Source organism: Lepisosteus oculatus, chromosome 5 (assembly GCF_040954835.1).
Source record: "Lepisosteus oculatus isolate fLepOcu1 chromosome 5, fLepOcu1.hap2, whole genome shotgun sequence".
Taxonomy (NCBI): Eukaryota; Metazoa; Chordata; class Actinopteri; order Semionotiformes; family Lepisosteidae; genus Lepisosteus; species Lepisosteus oculatus.
In genome coordinates this window covers 39,299,841-39,316,818 of record NC_090700.1, presented here as the reverse complement: position 1 = coordinate 39,316,818, position 16,978 = coordinate 39,299,841, and the positions used below count along the sequence as shown (strand labels likewise).

Below are 16,978 nucleotides of genomic sequence, written 5' to 3'. Positions count from 1 at the left end.
TATAAAATATGACTGGCTGATGTATGTCTTAAAGAAAAGGCCTGAAGTCACAAAAGTTTCTATTGGTCAATATAAATTGCATTTCACTTTTTTGGTGGTTCAAGCCAGAGCTACACTGCACTACAGTTGCCACTAGTAGCAATACTACTAATAATGTAATCAAATCAGAAGTGGAAGCTCAGTATTAAATATACAGCCACAGAATGCACATTTCAGATCTAGTATTTGGAAGCTTATTTCCACAGGGTAGAAGCAGTGAGTTCCTGGCAAACAGCAAATTGGTTTGTAATTTGCAATTGGAGTTTGGAGTTTGATGTTTTAATCTGTTGCTTGTATCAATAAAATATGTTTATGCAACCATTCATAGTGCATTTTGCACATATCAGGTGAATGAAGAAACATCTGGGTGAGTAAACACTGCAGTACATGAAATCTTGTTTTCACTTTGTTAGTGTTTTAAGACATTTGGTGAATGGCATTTTCTTTCTGTCATCCATACAATTTTCTTATCCCCTTTTCTGAAAACTGCATTGACTTCATTAGTTCCTGCAGGTGGATTCCCATATGAAACAGGTGCTTGCCTGTGGGTCCCGTCAATTCAGTACATGTGCTGTAGAGTTTTCAATGCGACATTGCAAAGTCCTTTTGTATTTTGCTCATGGAGATGATTTTGAATAATTCATTTTTACTTGTCTTCTGCAGTTTTAGGAAAAAATACAAAGAGCAGAGTTTTTTTTAATACCTGTGATATGTTTGAATTTCGTTCATTTAAAGATTCAACTTTCTTCTCAAGCAGGACAGGAAAATCTGCAGTGGCCCTTAGGTCTTTCTAAATAGGAGACAAAGCAAAACATATCTTTATTCAAGGTGAAATTTACTAAATTCTATTCATTGTCTGAATGCTCTTGAACTACAAATTAAACTACAGTTCTTGTCTTTCATTTGAGTCACAATTCAACTCTTGGCCATTCGCAACTGGCCAAGCGGACACAATTTCACATACCAGGGAATGCGCATCTTTAAAGAGCCTTGGGCTTGATTCCTGAAGCAGTGCTTTTTAGTTATTTAACTGATTAACAAGGAATTAACCAGCAGCATATGTGCAGTATATGTTGCAGACATGTATTGGTATCATTTATCTTAAACAAGGTTGTTCATTTGTTAAATGCAGTAACCTCTGTTTATAATTGCACTTATTTGTCAGTGATTTCTCTTTTTACGTTTAGCACCGAGCTATTCATCTAAACAAAAGGTAATGCTGTTGTTCTTGTACATTCAATGATGTAACATACATGGTATTATTATATATAGTGTGTACACTATGTCTGTATCCTGCGCATAATTAAAAGACTGGTATCCGTCTATCTGCCAGCTGCCTGTCTAATAGGTTGAAGGTTGGTGGTTTGTTTGACAATCAGTTTTTTAAAAAGACGTTGCACCTCATCCCGTGTGCACAGACATCTTTTACAACTGCGGACGATCTAATCAATTTATTTACTGCCATCTCCCTGAGTTGCATCTCCTGACAGCTTCCTCCAAACAATTTCTCTATCTGAATTGCAATGGTACCTTTTTTTGATGTGCCCCCTACCTTTTGTGTTTCGCACACAACAGCAGGATAATCAAATACACTGAGAAATGATGTACCAAGCAGGATCAGATCCAGTGCTGTTGCATGCATCTCTGGTGCTCTGGGAGATAGAAGCGACAGCAGTTTTACTGCTAAATGCTCATATAGGGCTTCATTTTCGTTGCATCCGAGTACTCAATTTGGACCCACAGATTGATAGACGTGAGCTTAGGGATAATTTTTTTTTTTGCCATGAATTCATTACGAATAATGCATGTTTAAGTAATGAACTTGTACCATCAAAACTGAATTAATTATAAATATAAAATGTAATAATGGTAGGAATCTTCAGTAAAATTCTGATTTCTGTTCACTATTTGATATTCCAAATGTATTAAACTCCTGTGGAACTATTCATGTTATATTAATTATTTAAAAAAAATATTTTGATACCCATCATCTATCAGCACGCTGAAGATTACAGCAATGATCTCTTCTGCTTGGTGTTCACTGTCCTTTTTTTCCATACTTGTGTAACTAAAATTACATATCACATATCTCTGGATTGTTTTCATCTCCTAAATTTCAATTTTATTTGCTTCACTAATCAAATATAGTTTGCTTGTGACACACAGGTTTTAACCAGCCTTGCAATTCTTTGTCTCAGTACCACTTGGAGTGGTGATGTTGATCTTAGGTTTTTGCTCTTTCGTTTATTAGTCCTACTGTTTATTCTGATGGAGAAGAAAAATAATCTAATTTTTCAAGACACCTCAACCTCACACTGGAAAGGGCTAGATGAAAATGTGTAAGAAAAGTTGACACTGTAGCTTTTAAGACTTATGACGGCATCACGGTACCTTAAATATGTAATAAAAGCCACAATAGCAATCACTCAGATAAGCTGGAACACACTCTCCTTTCCTGTGGCAAGGGTTGGCTGGAACGTGTAAAAGAGCTTTTATTTTGAGAAGCATTAATAAAACTAATATCACAATCATCACATTTAATAAAACATCAAACAGAAGTGCGATGGGATTCTGTGTTCCGGGTTTCCTTACTCAGTTCTGGTTTTATAATGGATAGGGAATTGTGAGATAAGAGTTGTAATCCAAAAAACTTGATGTTAAAAATGAAATAAATGCTGCCCATTAATCACAGTACAAAAAAATAAAACTATGTAAAAAAATATTTGGTAATTTTCAAGAAGTTAAATCTTATTAATCATTTTGTAATTTTTTTGGAAGGCAGTGCAGCTGATGTCTAATGAAAGCAACTGGTGGTTGTTCTTTTCTAAAGGTGCATTGTAATGTGTTTTGCTAAAGGATACCACTTAACCCCTGAAAGTTTATATTAAATTGTGTGTTTAGAGACATTATATTGACTCTATTGTGAAAGTCCTTTTTTGAAAGTTTAATGATCATTTACTGTATGAACACAGAAAACAGAACGTAAAATATAGTGTGATCTTTACCATTGCTATGACTGGACAGTGTTTCATGTGCGGTGGGTTGTCTGTCAATTTCATGAATGATCCTTTAAAGTAATAAAGTGTGTTGCTTCCAGATGTGCAGTTCAGTAGTTGTAACTTGTTTAGATTTCCCAAGGTGCTTAAGGAAAAACCCATGGCTTCCGCAAAATGTTCAATATTCTTACTTCTCTGTAAATGGTGAAACATATCTGGGGGAAACACCTCTTTATGAATTGGGCAGCAAATCAGTGTCACATAATGGGCTAAAATTATCCTTGTAAGGAGAAGTAGCAGTTGTGTTCAGATTTCAGCACCTTTTTTGGTGACCAGTGGATAGCATAATATTTCCAGATAGGCCTCTGTGTGTCCACATTTGGAAAGATTAATGGCAAATATTGTTCGCGTGACCTTTCTCAAAGAGATGGAGGTGAAGCAAGTCATTAATGCTTCTTACGTGGTAATTAACGACCCCCTCCTCCCTCTTCCTAAAAAAAATGGCTGCCCGCAGAATGGATGTGATCATTTAATTAGGGTTATGCGTCAGGTTTGTAATCGTTGAAGAGAGATTTTAACTGCTGCTCTAAATTATAAACCATATCGCTGTAGAATGTTTGAATGGCATCCTTTTTATTATAAAGAAGAGGGAAGACGCAATTAGACAAACAGCATGAGTAGCCCCACCACCACAACCAAACTCAACACAGAATTCACGTGCTGCAGATGGAATTCAGTTTTTAAAAACATTCATTTTAATTCGTTTACTAGGTTGAGACACTAGTTACAATGTATTTTTGTATAACAACTTAAAAATAACAAGAATAAGTTCTTGTCCTGGTGCGTATTTCTCTATTAAGAAACACATTGTGGTTAAGTGGTGATATAAACATTTTTAAAATGTATTAATATTTGTTGACTTGGCAAAAACAACTGCTCGAAGTAGTTTCTGGTCACTGCTTCTCCAAGCTTCTCTAGCACTCTTTGAAGGGTACTGTGAAACCTTGCAGTTTTGTCCACTCCTAAATTGAGTTTAATGTCTTCTTTCCTCAGCTTTCTGTAACTGTCTTTTATCTAGAATCAAGAATGTTGAATACCTGCCCATTGTGTCTGATTTCATTGTTCTACAAATACCTTTAAAATAGTGACCACTGACTCTTTTGTCTAGTGTAAAATAGTGTAAAAGTGTGTAACAGGTGGAACCAGCTGTTAGCATTCCAGAAGTCTGAATATTGGAGCTGACAATTATATGCAAGGATTTTAAAATATTGTAAAAACATTTTGAATGCAGGAGCAAATAGAAATGCTCACTGCAAATAATATTAATAATATGATTGATATGAAATAAAAACAATACCCTGGATATCATAAAACGTCTTTACCATGCAGGTATCTTTTTTTGTCTGAATATCCTACAGACACAGACTCATGCATTGTGAACATGTTTGTTAATGGTGATAGTGTACAACCTAAAGGGAAGAGATTTTAACACTTGGAACAGAAGCCACGTCTTTACACAAAGGTTGGTGGTAGTCTGGAACAAACTACTCAGTTATACTGTTAAAGCTGATATCCTGGTTTCTTTTAAGAAGCGGATGGATGAGATGCTCAGATCAGTTAGCTTCTAGCAAGCAACCAAGCTAGATGACCGAATGGCCCCTACTTTTTGCTTTTAATCTTTCTTATGTTCTTATGAAAGCAGTACTATAGCTCCTGGAGCTGCAACCTCATGTGCAGCAGCTGGTGCTCTCTTAACTGAGCATTGAGCCTTTGAGACTATTTATAAATATTCGCCACTGATGCCAGACTGCTGCACAAAAAGAAAAGGAGCTCTGTAGAGGCTGGCAAAGGCTAATGTCGAAAAGCCACATGTTTAAGTTATGTGTCAGGCCTGTTTGCATTAGCTTGTGGCTGTCAAGTTGGCTTCACACCCATCATGTGTGCACTGTGATTGATGCTACCGATGCGCAGCTGAACTTCATTAACGGAAATGTCATCTCCATTGCTGAAACAGACAGTGGAGCTTGAGCCATATTTTACCATTTTAATCTAATTGAATTTAGTGTTAAAAATGGATGAGTGCATATTAATTGTTCCTTGGTGTGGGATGTCTGATGACAAAAAAGACCTTTTCCTGGTGAGTTGTACTGAGCAAAGTCATGTCTGTATATTCTGATCTATCATTATCTGTTGTTACCTTGTAGCTACAATAAAATTCATCACTATATTTGAGAGCCAGCAAAGATTTATCACAATTGGCTGCTGAATAACACTCAGAAACAGCCTTTTCTACATAGAGGAGAGGCCTCTACTAAATAAAAATATAAATAAAAATAAAAGCCCATCTTGCTTTTTTAGAGAATTGCTGTATAATAATAATTGGCATAGGTATGTATGACATGGTCCCTCAACAGCTGTTCAGTTATTTTTGTTGTTTTTGTCATACTAAAATGCTTTAAAGGAGAACATTATAGAGGTCAAAGCAAAAAAAAAATCACTATTAATCTTAATTATACACCTTCACGCAGTCTGTATTTTTATAAAACAAGTGACTTAGGTACAAATATTTCAGTAAATGAGTTGTGAAGGTATTTGTTTATAATATATTTTAAATATATATTAAATATATAGAATATACTGTTTAGGAATTCCAGGGTATCTTCTCAATTTTGTATTACTTAATGTTGCCTTATGTAAAAAAGATATGCAAAACACAAAAACAAGGAATAATTTTAATTGGAGCTTTACAGTATATAGTGTTTTATTTCTGCACTTCTCACAGAGAGTTTTAAATGCCAGGAAAGTCTTTAGCGGACTCCAACATTTCACACGTATTCTGTTCATCTCTGAATTGAAAATCATCAAAAAACACTTTGAACAAACATGCACCTTCACACTAACTCCAGAAGAAGAATCTAGATTTCCAAACATTCATCATGTCCTTTAGAAAAATGGCACATGGGCTTGATCTTCATTGACTTCTTTAGCCTCTGAGTGGCTTGCTACCAAAACGTTGTCTCTAAAAGATTGCTACAGTTTGGCCCCAATAGCCCAGTAACGTGTGTGGGCATAAAAGTGAAGACTGCAGCTGGACACTTTTCCCTTTTCTAACAAGTTCTCAGATTCATCAGACCTCCACTCTTTTTTTGCTTTTCATTCTTTTTTCCCCTTACTCAATTTGGCCCAGCTGTGAAAACCATCCTTTAACCAGGCCTGTCTCGCATCTCAGGCCATGCAGTAGGTGAGGCCTGGGAGGCCTGCATCTGTGAGACGCTGTGCCTAATGCAGACCACATGTTTCATCTGAAAAGACAGGCTTTGCTGGGTGCTCTGCACTATCTGAGTAGAAATGCATGATTAGCAATGTAAAAGGGTCTGTTGTTTGCCTTGTTTCACCAAAGAGCCTTCCTGAAATTCCTCTGACAATTCTGTATCACAGGTGTATTTTTGAGCCTTACCTTTGTTTTGCTCTTTTTGCTGTTACATCCTTTGGCAGAAGGAATGGTAGGAGCAGTACTGGTTATAAAATAAAACTTTTATTGTTGTTCTAAATTAACACCTGTTTTTTACATGAAAATAACGCAAAAAAAGTCTGTAAGGAACACATTTTTCAGGATACTAGTCTAAGAAGTAATAAAAGATGTTTAAATGTCTATTTTACTTTTATTTTGCAACAAATGGCATGTAAATGGTGGAGATGGTATTTTCTGTTTTAAAAGACAAGTGGTCAAATTAATATGGCGTAGAAGTTTTATTTATTCTGGTCTCCAAGCTCTCCCCCAAGCTCGTCTACACTCTATGGGGGACAGGGCCTTCTCCTATTATGCACTAAAGCTCTGGAATTCTCTCCCAAAGGATATCAGAGAGTCACCTTCTCTAAACTCCTTCAAATCCAGACTCAAAACCTTCTTCTTTAGAAGAGCCATTATTTAACTGGCTCCGTTCTTTACTCCTCTGCTCCTACTGTATTTAGTACCACCATCTACACATTCTCATCGTGTTTATCTTATATTTTTTTATTGTTGTTTTTTGTTATTGTTGTTGTTGCTGTTGTTTTTCTGTAAAGCGCTTTGAGAATCCAGCTTTAAAGGCGCTATATAAAATAAAGTTTATTATTATTATTTATGAAATGCGAAGTGAGGGGGAAGGGGGAGTTAGACATTTATCATCCCATTGCTGTGTTTCATCAAATATGAGTTTAAGAGAGACATTGGTTTTCCAAACTGAGCTAACAGCTCATACAGTATGTGCACCAATGAGGTGAGATGGGTTCAAAAGGAATGGGTCTTCTCTTCCCCTCAGGGAAACTGCAACACACAACCAAGGGAGGAAAACGTACTAGATGGCTTGAAAAATTAAATTACATGAGTAATGACGTTTGTTGCAATTAATAAGTGCGTGTATCCTCATTTCTTACTTAGATATGACTTGCCTAAAGCCGGGTTTCCCGCTATGTTTAAAGGGCCTTTTTTTAGCAGTTAATTAGCTGCTTTCACTGTTACTGCCTGGGCAAGGTGAGCAGAGTGACAGTCACTCTGACGTGGGGAGGCAGCTGCGCTTTGCAAATCCCTTCTTCCCAAACAATGAGCTGTTGAAAAAGTAATTGCTGCCTTGATCTGTTCAACACATGGTGCTTAAAAGTTGTGTTTGAGAAACCGGGAAGCTGGTGCTTCTACTGTATGGATTCTTTGTGAACTTGGATAACATTTATTAGATGAAAAAAAGATAGAAAAAAGGGGAAAGGGTGGGGGAGAGGAGGAATGTTTTTTTTTTGTTGTTGTATATCAATGCTAAAAATGAATTATAACTTACTGTCTTTCTAGCAGAACCAGATCCGGACCCACAGGCAAAAATGATAATTGCATTAGAAATAACCCAAGCTGTTATTTGAGTGAATGGCAGGAGATAAACAGGGCTCTGTGAAATGAATAACCACCTGTACCATCTAAATAAACATAACATCTATCTCTTCATTATTAGATCCTGTGAATTATTCTTTCTCCAAGCTCTAGGTTTGTCAATTGCAAATTCTTCTGAACGTACCCCTGGGGTGGGACCATTCCCGTATTTTCCTATTCATTTAGAATGTTGCTGAACAATCAGCAAGTTGCAATAAACAAAAGTTCAGCAGCAGAGAAAAAAGGGTTAGTTAATTTCTGAGAATGTGACTAAATCAACTTAAATGTGGACTGGGAAATGTTTAGAAATAAAGCTATTGCTTTCATTGTTGGCTTCCCTTACAGAATGCAATTAATTGTTTTTGACGCAAAGTTAATTTGATAGGAGCACAGCCTGGCAATGAAATGGCAATTATTTTTTGTAAAAAAAATGGTGCATACAGCTTCCAACACAAGTTGTACAATAAAGTTGTGGTTTCAGAGAACAAAAAAAGACTTATATTGCAATGTTGTCTGACAAGCTAGCTCTTGATGTCTGCATTAAACCTACAACTGATGATTTACTGCTCTTCATAGTAGAACAAAAAGAAGAAAAAATCAATAAGGACAAAGTTTTTGCTTTTCATTTAGTCCCTGTCTATTGAATCTGAGCTGTAATGTTATCAATTTATCGGTGTCAGTTGGCTTTCTCGAATCATTAACATCCCCTGTTCGTGCTACTGGTACACACTTGGCAACAGGACACTGTCAAAGATTCCTCACTCAGTTGAACTGATGAAATATTGACCAGTTGCTATAGGATCTAACCCTATTGATCCTAACTTATCCAGCTGTTTATATCTGAACTAAAGGTTTAGCATTTATTGATTCTTTCCTAACAGTGCTCTAAAGGTGTTAGCCTCTGCTGTCAGCTAATTGGTTTAAGCAGGATGAAGAAGGTGTTGGGACCCTTTGGCCTAAATGCCTCTCTTAAGGAATTCTTCATTTTAAAAATCAAGCATATACAGCATACATTATCTGTTACAGATAGTTTTTTAATTTGAAATTATTGTGATGCTTTTTCTTACTTCATCATTGATTCAGACAAACTGTACAATTCCTTTAAAATATCTGACTAACTTGACAGTTTTTTTTTCTGTTTCTTTTTAATTGTTGAAGTGTGGTCTCATTCAGTAATACCAGACTCATTTTATTGCTAACAGGAGTTCATAAAATGCCAATTGTGCCCAAAGTGAGACAATTACGTTGTAGTTCATGTTTCTCACGTTCATGTAGGAGATCACAAGTAGTCCAGTCATTAATTTAAAGGACCTGTTAGTAGGCGTTTTCTGACTTCATCCAGTCTGTGCCACTGACGTGCCATGAGGTGCCCTGGAGAGCTATTGAATCTCCTTGTGGTCCGTAGCATCGGTTGGTAAAGCATTAATTCAACTCAAGCTCTATCTACATTTCTTTGAAGAAAAGAAGCACCTGAAGAATTCTTCATGGTACGAATGGAGAATCCTTGTGCATTTCTTAGGCACATGCTCATCATGGGATTGCTCTCACACCTCCTGCAGTGTATAAATCCCGATCCTTTTCTTTTTTGTTTAAAAGTTCATTATGTTAGGTACATTCTTTTGGAGGTGTAGTGATAACTGGACTCTATCCACTTTGAGCCAGGCATTGTATCTATGGAGGCAACAGGTTTTAAAATACAGTACACCCAGTCTTCCCTTTTGTTTTACAATGGGGGGAAATACACATCCCACTAGTATATAGTAACAAAATGTGTAAACACCATTGAAAAACTAAACCAAAACTACAAACCAGATTTTTATCCTTTCCACTGTCAGAGACTGCGTCTCTTCCAATGCATTTTCTGAGTCTCTTGCACTGTCCTTTTACAGAACTCAAAATATTTGTTTAAGCGCTCATGTGTTTTTTCTTCATACAAGAATGTATAAATCAGTTGATTATTTGCTAGGCAAAGTTAGCTGTGTCCATTACAAATTGGAATATAATTTGTAAGTGGTTACAAAACATCGTCTTATTTTTTTCTTTTTACAAAGCTTGTTACATTAGTTAATTGAAAATATATTTGCTTCCTTCTTTTGAGTGTATACAGATATAAGCAGACCTAAAATTTCAAATGGATTAGCATGAAACACCTGCAATTCAGTGTCTTATTTACAACCTAACTTTACCCATAACCTTGTCTTACTGAAAGAGACCTGAAAGGGAAAAAGTATCCATTTTTTGCTATCATTATCTCCTGCAGAATAAGGTTAAACGTAAGAAAAAATGTACATTGACAAAAATCAGTTCAGTTTCTTTCATCTCCCTTTTTAAACTGTCTTGTAAAGTTTCTATTTAAAAGGTATAATCCTGTCAAGTGTATCAGTTTGGCATTTTCCCCATTTCACGGCGACAATGACATTACACAGTCATCTTCGCGTCCCAGACCCTGTGTGTCACCAACAATGGAAAAAAAACGGATTGAAATGGAATTCATAAATAGAATTCTACCCTTTTGGCTTCAGCTCCTGCTGTGTGTTAGGCTGACAAAAAAAACAAAAGGGAAGGGAGATGCATTGTAAACGTTAAACTGCTTGTAGGAAATTTGGTTACTCTTGGTCATGAATTAACATTGGTTTAAAGTTGCAACATAACCATGATTGGATTTCATTTCATAGTGAATTGAGGCCTCACATATTACTTCTGTTAAATGTTAACTATAACATTTTTTCCCATGTTGGCATTATTAACTGCTTATGCACTTTGCACTATGCTAAACCCATTCCAAGAGTTTGTAGTTTTGGCCATTGAGAAGTGGCACTGAGTATATATTGCAGTATGTGTTTTTATGTAAATTAGATTTGTCTGATGTGTCTCTTCAAGCCCCAGGCACTAAGTCTAAAAATCGTATCACTTTTTTTTTGTAAATGGGACAAATTTGTGGTCTCTGCTAGTTAAATGTGCATAACTATTTAAAACCTGTATTATTTTATCCAATGTGTGTGCACATGATCAAGATTACAACAAACAAAGGAATTAATAACATCTTCTTGTTTTTTACCCTGCATTTCTAGCTGCAGAGAGAGCTGGAGGCCACCAAGTACTTTACTATGTTTAGCAGTTTTGATCAGTAATATGTTTTGAAAAGAAGAGAGAAAACAACACAAAGGCCTGTATACTGTATACTGTTTGGCTTCAGATCATTCCTGTTTCTAATACATCCGTTTCCTACAGTCATCTTGAAATCAGAGCATCTAGTAATGCAAAGTAAAAAACATTTCCTAGGTAGCCTTTACATTAGTAAAATTTGTATTTTAAAATATACTGTTCCAATTTAACACCCACTCACCTTTATAAGTAAACAATGTACTTCTTAAAAAATAATTATTTATGTGATTTTTATCTAAAGTGACTTATAGAACATCATATTTTATATGATGTACCAGTTTGTACAACTCCTTTGATGGTATAGTTTGGGATAAAGCACTTGGCTGAAGGGTACAGCAGCAACTTTCTCAGCAGGGATTGGAACCCACAAACCTCTAATCAGGGCTCAACATCCTTAACCATTACTGCGCAGACAAACACAAACATCAAAAGGCTAATTTTGAAGTCATCGTTTTGAATGGTTTCACCAGTGCCATGAAAGAAATGGCAATGAAAGTGTTGATACCTGTATGTCATGAATATATATATATCAAAAATAATAATAATAAGCATCAAAAAGGAAAGAAGAGCTAAGCATAGGTGTTATTTTAATAACGCAATAGATTAATCTGTAAACATATAATATCTAAAATCAAGAATCTTAACATGTTTGTACTACTGCCCGTAGAACATCTGTCATGCTGCAGGACTCCGTTTGGTAACATTGAGGCAGTAATGCGCTCCTGAGGTTTTCCTACTCTTGCCTTCTAGATAGCATCTCTAGCCGATCTTTTGAAAACAAATATAGCCAACAGCTAAATTCAAGTAAGAATCATCCTTCTTTCAGAGCTCCTCCCTCATCTTCATGTATCCAGTTCAAAGTTCCTCAGTTACCCTCAGTACATGCATTCATTAAAACCCCGAGATCAGGTACCCCTGTCTCATTTCTATTAATGTTCACTATCCTGTCAGTTTAAACAGCCAATGGGGTAATCTCTGGAGGGTAAAATGATTTGCTTGATGGATATTAAGAAGTTTGGAGAGGGAGGTGAGGGGTGGTATTTACCAAAACCTAGCACATGGTAATGTCCTCTTGTTTACCTGTCTAAAAAAGACAAGATGTTGTCCCCTCATTGCTGTTACCCCTGTACCACCCTTCTCTCCCTTGCCCTCCTCCCTGTCCATCACTCCCTGAGTAATCAATACCATTGCTGGAAAGCTAATCACTCCTTATTTCTTTTCATCATTATTTTCTAGAACACATCTCTTCCTCTCTATATATGCTATCTCCACTTTCTCAGTTTTAAAAGAAAAATTCTTGAAGGAAATATTTCTGCTTTTCTTGATAATTTTTTTATTTATTTATTTGTGCTTTGTTGTAACAAATCGCATATCCTTTAAGTATCATCCTTTGTTGCCCGGTACTGTGACATTTTGGCCTGCTTTTTTGTTCCCTTGATTCTCCTAAGTTTTTCTCTGCAGACAAAGAAAGAAATCATTAGTGCTTACACACATTCTTTACACAAAAATTACATAGATGTGGCAGGGAACTATTCAGAAACATAACTTGACTAACCTCTTGATATTTATATCCTAGTTGTTTCAGTTGAGAATCATGTTTCGAAGATTCTTTACCAGCAGAACTATGACAGTTCTGCAAAAAAAAGTGTAATCTTTGGTGAAGCCCTATCTGATTTAAAACTTGTATAATCAAACACTTGTTTGTAGATTTACATTGTAAATATATCCTGTTTCAGAAATTGATTCTGAAATAATTTGTATGAGGTACTCTTGTTAATTTTGTTAGTCAGATTAGAACTATAAACTGTTCCTCTTCTTAACAGCAGATTGACACAAACTGCCCTATTCATAGAATATTAGGCTGGATTAGCTTTATGATACACCTCCCTTGCTTACTTGTACATTCTGAATTCAGGCCACAATTACAGTGCAGTCTCAAGTAAGGGCTCTTCTAATGATTCAGTATCCATTTCCTTGTCCATAGCTTTCAGGTGAAGTTTATAAATGGTCCAAAAATGCCAACAAGTATCCATTGTGAAGAGCTACAAAGAAATTAGGAGTTTAACTCAATCTTTTAAAGTTATTTAGGAGATATTTTATTGTTTGTGGCATGTGTTTGTAACTTCAAATTTGAAAGGATGTATTGTTAAGGGGGGAGAGAAAGCAGTTGTTCTCTACTGAAAGACAATGCAGTTTAGGTCATTAACAACAGTCCTAACAGCCAACGTAAGTCATTAAAATATTACTGGTGTCAAAGCCCAATTTTAGCTGTGAGCCAGTCTTGAGTGACAAGAGGCAATGAGGTACATACACCAGGGACACAGGTGTGCATTGCTCCATTGCTTTTCCTTTGACAATTTATACATTTCCAGTTTAAACTTGTTCACATCTTTTACTTCCAAACAAACACCAATGTTACTTCAAGTTTGATCAAACACAAAAGAAATGTCAAGTTTTGTATTTTTTTTCAATAGGATTTTGGTATCTTTACTTATGCCTGCTGAGGGATTAAACTCACAAAATGCAAAGTGCAGTTTGCATCTTATAAGTGTGATTATGATTGTTTTTAACTTTGGAAAAAGTGATGCTGCAACATCTTCCACTCCCTGCAGATCAGAAAATCACTGAGGCATTTGCTGAAGAAACCGACACCTCACCTTTACGTTTTGGTGGGGTTTACATAGATGAAATTCTAATTTAAGGCAAAAACAAAAGCTTTCTCGTATATAAAGTTTGCAGAGACGAGCTGTAACCCAGGGACGAAGAAGAATGAAGGGTACTGCCTTTTGTAGAGGCAGCATTAGGGCTGTTTTCAGAGTGCTTGAGTATACTTGCTGCTAAGAAAGGATTTCCCTTTAAAAAAATAGCTAGCTGGCCCTGTGGTTGACTGGGAGGAGGCCTGTGTTCTCTCTCTCCAGCCTGTTTCCCCCCGCCGACCTTGTTGTGTCTGCTGATAAGCCTCAGCTCTCGAAGGAGGCTGAGGGCCCCTGCCTGCTTTCATGCCTACAAGCTTCACTCTGCTAGAGCTGTGAAAATAACAGCCCTCCTGCCACAGGCTCCTGAACTCTTACTCAGCCCAGTCCCTGATGAGCAGTCTTCCCACCTTGTGTCACCGGCCTAACGTAGAGCCCTGTATTCATTTTCTCTCTTTCCCTTTTCCCAACTTGTCCTTTTTTTTACTACACCAATTCAATTATCCCCAACAGAATGGGAAGGGTAGGGAATTAAGGAGATGGGAAAGGACAAAAAAAACTAAAGATCTTCATTCTGTCAAAATCATCTGCTGGACTAATCTCTTTAAAGGAAAATAGGTTTAGTCGTCAATAGCTATTGCATATGTAAGGGATTTAATTTGGCATGTTTGTCAGAAAACTGCTGGCCAATAATACCGCCTTTGTTTTCCTTAGGTGACATGTGGCAGCATGTGACGACAGGAGGCCCATAAAAGAGCAGGTGAAGGATCCATGCCTTGAATAGCAGCAGATAAGGGTAAACTCCTTTTCTTGTCAGATTGTGCCTCATTATCTTTCCCTGCCAGTCATTACTACCAGTATAAATTAGCATGCTGTGTGACGGCTATTATTGTCAGCGTCCCTTTTGCTGCATTCTCTCTCGCTTGCTCTCTGTCTTTTCTTTTAAGATTTATTGAGCATGCATGAGAGTTTATGTCCTCCACTGTGCCCAACCACCAGTGCACTTCAAACTCAACTTACTGTAAAGTGCACTGACCAACTGACAAATAGCAGCCTGAGAGCTTTTGCAAAAATCTTCAACTACTAGTGCTTTTTTTTACCAACCATTTATTCTCAGGTGCCCTTTTACATAAAAGAAAAAAAGTTGGGTTTATATGAAATTATATCTTGTTCCTAATCAAGCTTAATTTATGTAGATTTTTTTTTACTCATGCAATGCTTGATCATTACTTCTATGATGACTCTTGCCAAAATACCTACTGTATGTGTATTTTGCCACTTCCGAGTAATATATTCTTAATAAATATTCTTTCCACCTTATTTGTCTTCTACAGAAGATGTCTCCAACTTTAATCCTGGAAAGCTCCAATCCAGTTAGTCTAAGAGGTCATCTTAAATCACATTATTGAAAGATTAGGAAAACGTATGTTTTTGATCTATTAAGTAAATAATTTGTTCATTTAGTTGAACTCCAGTCCTTGATGAACTACATTTTTGTTCCTACTGATATCTAAATTCATCAAACAAACCACCTGTGTAATTGTCTGTGATTAAATTGTTCCAGTTTTTTAGACATTGATGAGGGTGGTGACCTATCAAACATGACCTAGATCAAACCTGGTTGTCCAAGACCTGGGTTGGAGACCTTTGTCCTATACTGGTTAAATGAACTTAATTTATTTTGTTGGGAACAGAGGAGGCTATGAAGCTATTGAAAATCCTGAACTGCATTTTAATGCTAGTTCATGACCAATAGTAAACAAGCTGTCAAGAACACAAATGGAAAGTTCAACTAAATGAACAAATTAACAGGGGTGTGCACTTGAGTACACAATGTGACCTGAATATAGGAGGTTTGTCTTAATACAAAAACCCGCTGTCCTGCCAGGTTGTCCAGCTAACCAGAGTATCAGATTCTCTGATGTCATTCAAAAAACAGCCAGACAAGATTGTGAATGAATAAGCTACTAGCAACCAAATTAGCAGGATGGGTGAATAACCTCCCTCTCATTTGTTACCTTTTCTTGTTTGACATGCATGCTCTTTATGTTTCAACCAGTAGCTTCTTTCCCTAGCCACTGACAGTTAAGGCTGCCATTTTCATGTGTTCTTGAACCATTGTCTGCTTCACCCCAATCTTGCACCATGTCCTTCGGTGTTTTTTCGTTCAAAACAATTGAACTACCTTTGTCAAATGTATTATTTAGTAATGACATTAATAATAAAGATAGAGGGAGCTTGAAAGATAAAAACATAAGAGTGGTTACCAATGAGAGGAGGTCATATTGGCAATCTTGGCAATTTGGGAAATGGAAACTTGTGCTCCAAGGATTTCATCTTTCTGTTTCTAGAAGGAAGCCGTGGTATTGGTTTTAACCACCTGCACATGGCTAAACATGGCTGGGCAGCACTGGTCTACAGAAAGGGCTCATATTCTGTTTTAAATGAAATCCCATGTAGTGAAACGTTCTTCAGACAAAAAAAAGTAATGTAAAAAATGGCAGAGGAATGGTAGTGCGTATTCTCCTAAGTGTAAAGGCTTGAGATCTGAGTCATCTTGGTGCAAGATTACACTGTGGTACAATGAGTACCTTTTGAGTGAAAGAGAACTCTCCCCAACCCTCTCCCACTTGCTCTTTACGTACTCCCGATGATTTGGTCACGCTGACATGAGCTAAAACCTTGCATGACTAAAGCAATATTGTCATTTTTCCTGGATGAAGAAATGTTGATCTAAAACTGATAACTATCTTTCATCTCAGTGAAGCCTGAAAGGTTTTGGGAAGATAATGCTGATAATTTATGTGGTCTACATAATAAGCATTACTGCCTGTTGTATTCTATGACTCGATGTGACGTGCAGCAGCCCTAGCTCCCACCCCCAGTCTCCCTTGTGTTTCAGGAAGTCAGTGTTTACACGGGTGCTGGATTGACGTTAGAGCATGGCTTGTACCTGCAGACTATCAGGGGGATACATGACTCACTCTTCCTAAGGTCAAAGCCAAGACAAAAGACCAGGGCAAAAAGTATAAGGCAGATCAACACCCAGACAACAACAGTAATATTCTAAGGCTTCAAATTTAAGCTTTTTTCCCTGTAGAATTATCTGTGCAATCTTTCTGAAAATGTTTTGTATTTGTATTTATTGTATATATCATTTTTTATGAATGCACTTTTTTTAAAAAAAC

The 16,978-nt window shown here is 36.7% G+C and overlaps 1 protein-coding gene across 2 annotated transcripts in view; it reads left to right on the top strand.

Annotated features, from left to right (window-relative positions):
- Positions 1–16,978, top strand: part of foxp4 (forkhead box P4) — a 281,713-nt gene that overhangs the window by 79,407 nt on the left and 185,328 nt on the right. For both annotated transcript variants that reach the window (XM_015342583.2, XM_069190380.1), the window contains one exon: positions 14,505–14,586. The gene's annotated coding sequence lies outside the window, so the exon portion shown is untranslated. The remainder of the gene's footprint in view (positions 1–14,504; positions 14,587–16,978) is intronic.